Consider the following 5,000-nt stretch of genomic DNA (forward strand, 5'->3'; position numbering starts at 1 on the left):
TGTACACCCCGCTTGGCATGTACATGAGGGGCTGCCTGTTCCAAAAATCCTTCCCCCCTATAGGGGAATATGCATTTTGGGTCTCCAGCCACGCCCAGGGTTACCACCCCCTGGAAATCCCCCAGGTTTACCCCCCATTTTATGTGGATGCATAGATTCAGACCGCCCTGCTCCACCGCTTTTGGCCATTTTTGCCCAACGTTAGCCGCTTCGGCGTGCCGCTGGACTGTTTTCGGGCCTTTTTCACCGACGCTTGGCCGTATCCGCTTAGTTTTCCCCAACGCTTGGCCGCATCCGCTTAGTTTTCCCCCGCTGGACTGTTTTCGGGTCATTTTTGCCCAACGTTAGCGGCTTCCGCTTGCCGCTGGACTGTTTTCGGGCCCTTTTTCACCGACCCTTGGCCGTATCCGCTTAGTTTTCCCCAACGCGTGGCCGCATCCGCTTAGTTTTCCCCCGCTGAACTGTTTTCGGATCACTTTTGCCCAACGTTAGCCGCTTCCGCTTGCCGCTGGGCTGTTTTCGGGCCATTTTTCCCCAACACTTGGCCGTATCCGCTTAGTTTTCCCCAACGCGTGGCCGCATCCGCTTTGTTTTCCCCCGCTGAACTGTTTTCGGGTCAGTTTTGCCCAACGTTAGCCGCTACCGCTTGCCGCTGGACTGTTTTCGGGCCAATTTCCACCGACTCTTGGCCGTATCCGCTTAGTTTTCCCCAACGCGTGGCCGCATCCGCTTAGTTTTCCCCCGCTGAACTGTTTTCGGGTCACTTTTGCCCAACGTTAGCCGCTTCCGCTTGCCGCTGGACTGTTTTCGGGCCAATTTCCACCGACTCTTGGCCGTATCCGCTTAGTTTTCCCCAACGCGTGGCCGCATCCGCTTAGTTTTCCCCCGCTGAACTGTTTTCGGGTCAGTTTTGCCCAACGTTAGCCGCTTCCGCTTGCCGCTGGACTATTTTCGGGCCAATTTCCACCGACTCTTGGCCGTATCCGCTTAGTTTTCCCCAACGCGTGGCCGCATCCGCTTAGTTTTCCCCCGCTGAACTGTTTTCGGGTCAGTTTTGCCCAACGTTAGCCGCTTCCGCTTGCCGCAGGGCTGTTTTCGGGCCAATTTCCACCGACACTTGGCCGCATCCGCTTAGTTTTCCCCAACGCGTGGCCGCATCCGCTTAGTTTTCCCCCGCTTAACTGTTTTCGGGTCACTTTTCCCCAACGTTAGCCGCTTCCGCTTGCCGCTGGGCTGTTTTCGGGCCATTTTTCCCCAACACTTGGCCGTATCCGCTTGGTTTTCCCCAACGCGTGGCCGCATCCGCTTAGTTTTCCCCCGCTGAACTGTTTTCGGGTCACTTTTGCCCAACGTTAGCCGCTTCCGCTTGCCACTGGACTGTTTTCGGGCCAATTTCCACCGACTCTGGGCCGGATCCGCTTAGTTTTCCCCAACGCTTGGCTGCATCCGCTTAATTTTCCCCAGCTGAACTGTTTTCGGGTCACTTTGTCCCAACGTTAGCCGTTTCCGCTTGCCGCTGGACTGTTTTCGGGCCATTTTCCACCGACTCTTGGCCGTATCCGCTTGGTTTTCCCCAACGCTTGGCTGCTTCCGCTTAATTTCCCCCAGCTGAACTGTTTTCGGGTCACTTTTGCCCAACGTTAGCCGTTTCCGCTTGCCGCTGGACTGTTTTCGGGCCATTTTTCACCGACACTTGGCCGTATCCGCTTAGTTTTCGCCAACAATTGGCTGCATCCGCTTAATTTTCCAAGCTATACTGCTTTCGGGTCAGTTTTGCCCAACGTTAGCCGCTTCCGCTTGCCGCTGGGCTGTTTTCGGGCCATTTTCCACCCACGCTGGCACCGACGGGGCCATGTACACCCACGCGCGTGTACATGAGGGGGCACCCATTTTTGAAAACCTTGCCCCCCTATAGGGGAATATGCATTTTGAGGCTCTAGCCACGCCCAGGGTTACCACCCCCTGAAAATCCCCCAAGTCAAAATCACCCATGTAAAATATTCAAAAAAATCTCAAAAAATCACAAAAAATTTATAAAATCAAATAAATTCAAAAAAAAAAAAAAAATTTCAAAAATTCAAAAAAAATTCAAAAAATTCAAAAAAATTCAAAAAAATTCAAAAATTTCAAAAATTCAAAAAAAGTCCAAAAACCCAAAAAAACTTCAAAAATTTCAAAAATTCAAAAAAATTTCAAAAAAAATTTCAAAAATTTGCCCCGCTGAACTGTTTTCGGGTCACTTTTGCCCAACGTTAGCCGCTTCCGCTTGCCGCTGGACTGTTTTCGGGCCAATTTCCACCGACTCTTGGCCGTATCCGCTTAGTTTTCCCCAACGCGTGGCCGCATCCGCTTAGTTTTCCCCCGCTGAACTGTTTTCGGGTCACTTTTGCCCAACGTTAGCCGCTTCCGCTTGCCGCTGGGCTGTTTTCGGGCCAATTTCCACCGACACTTGGCCGCATCCGCTTAGTTTTCCCCAACGCGTGCCCGCATCCGCTTAGTTTTCCCCCGCTGAACTGTTTTCGGGTCACTTTTGCCCAACGTTAGCCGCTTCCGCTTGCCGCTGGACTGTTTTCGGGCCAATTTCCACCGACTCTTGGCCGTATCCGCTTAGTTTTCCCCAACGCGTGGCCGCATCCGCTTAGTTTTCCCCCGCTGAACTGTTTTCGGGGCACTTTTGCCCAACGTTAGCCGCTTCCGCTTGCCGCTGGGCTGTTTTCGGGCCAATTTCCACCGACACTTGGCCGCATCCGCTTAGTTTTCCCCAACGCGTGGCCGCATCCGCTTAGTTTTCCCCCGCTTAACTGTTTTCGGGTCACTTTTCCCCAACGTTAGCCGCTTCCGCTTGCCGCTGGGCTGTTTTCGGGCCATTTTTCCCCCACACTTGGCCGTATCCGCTTAGTTTTCCCCAACGCGTGGCCGCATCCGCCTAGTTTTGCCCCGCTGAACTGTTTTCGGGTCACTTTTGCCCAACGTTAGCCGCTTCCGCTTGCCGCTGGACTGTTTTCGGGCCAATTTCCACCGACTCTTGGCCGTATCCGCTTAGTTTTCCCCAACGCGTGGCCGCATCCGCTTAGTTTTCCCCCGCTGAACTGTTTTCGGGTCACTTTTGCCCAACGTTAGCCGCTTCCGCTTGCCGCTGGGCTGTTTTCGGGCCAATTTCCACCGACACTTGGCCGCATCCGCTTAGTTTTCCCCAACGCGTGCCCGCATCCGCTTAGTTTTCCCCCGCTGAACTGTTTTCGGGTCACTTTTGCCCAACGTTAGCCGCTTCCGCTTGCCGCTGGGATGTTTTCGGGCCATTTTTCCCCCACACTTGGCCGTATCCGCTTAGTTTTCCCCAACGCGTGGCCGCATCCGCTTAGTTTTCCCCCGCTGAACTGTTTTCGGGTCACTTTTGCCCAACGTTAGCCGCTTCCGCTTGCCGCTGGACTGTTTTCGGGCCATTTTTCACCGACACTTGGCCGTATCCGCTTAGTTTTCGCCAACAATTGGCTGCATCCGCTTAATTTTCCAAGCTATACTGCTTTCGGGTCAGTTTTGCCCAACGTTAGCCGCTTCCGCTTGCCGCTGGGCTGTTTTCGGGCCATTTTCCACCCACGCTGGCACCGACGGGGCCATGTACACCCACGCGCGTGTACATGAGGGGGCACCCATTTTTGAAAACCTTGCCCCCCTATAGGGGAATATGCATTTTGAGGCTCTAGCCACGCCCAGGGTTACCACCCCCTGAAAATCCCCCAAGTCAAAATCACCCATGTAAAATATTCAAAAAAATCTCAAAAAATCACAAAAAATTTATAAAATCAAATAAATTCAAAAAAAAAAAAAAATTTCAAAAATTCAAAAAAAATTCAAAAAATTCAAAAAAATTCAAAAAAATTCAAAAATTTCAAAAATTCAAAAAAAGTCCAAAAACCCAAAAAAACTTCAAAAATTCAAAAAAATTTCAGAATTTCAAAAAAAATTTCAAAAATTTGCCCCGCTGAACTGTTTTCGGGTCACTTTTGCCCAACGTTAGCCGCTTCCGCTTGCCGCTGGACTGTTTTCGGGCCTATTTCCACCGACTCTTGGCCGTATCCGCTTAGTTTTCCCCAACGCGTGGCCGCATCCGCTTAGTTTTCCCCCGCTTAACTGTTTTCGGGTCACTTTTCCCCAACGTTAGCCGCTTCCGCTTGCCGCTGGGCTGTTTTCGGGCCATTTTTCCCCAACACTTGGCCGTATCCGCTTAGTTTTCCCCAACGCGTGGCCGCATCCGCTTAGTTTTCCCCCGCTGAACTGTTTTCGGGTCACTTTTTCCCAACGTTAGCCGCTTCCGCTTGCCGCTGGACTGTTTTCGGGCCAATTTCCACCGACTCTGGGCCGGATCCGCTTTGTTTTCCCCAACGCGTGGCCGCATCCGCTTAGTTTTCCCCCGCTTAACTGTTTTCGGGTCACTTTTCCCCAACGTTAGCCGCTTCCGCTTGCCGCTGGGCTGTTTTCGGGCCAATTTCCACCGACTCTTGGCCGGATCCGCTTAATTTTCCCCAGCTGAACTGTTTTCGGGTCATTTTAGCCCGACGGGGGCACCGACGGGACTGTTTTCGGGCCATTTTGCACCGACGCTTGGCCGCATGCGCTCAGTTTTGGGGCCATTTTTCACTGACGGCTGGCCGCATCCGCTTAGTTGCCCCCGCTTTGCTGATTTTTGCGCCGTTTTTTTTGTTGAACTTCAGGTTTCAAACTTCCAATTTTTTTTCCAAACTGCAGATTTCATATTTTATATTTTTAATAAATTTGAACTTTTTCAAAATATCAAAAAAGTATTGCCTACATCCATAATTTGGATCGCGTACAATCCGGAAGTTTGAGAAATGGTCCACACCGGGTGTGAACCATCCAATCCGAAAAAAGTGGGAATTTTTACAAGCCGGAAAAACTGGAGTTTCAATGGCTCTTTGGACGGTTGTAATTCATTTGGACCAAAAATTGTCCAACCCACTTGCATAAGATCCGAAATTGTC

This window comes from Carex rostrata, unplaced genomic scaffold, assembly GCF_964058835.1.
Source record: "Carex rostrata unplaced genomic scaffold, lpCarRost1.2 SCAFFOLD_52, whole genome shotgun sequence".
Taxonomy (NCBI): Eukaryota; Viridiplantae; Streptophyta; class Magnoliopsida; order Poales; family Cyperaceae; genus Carex; species Carex rostrata.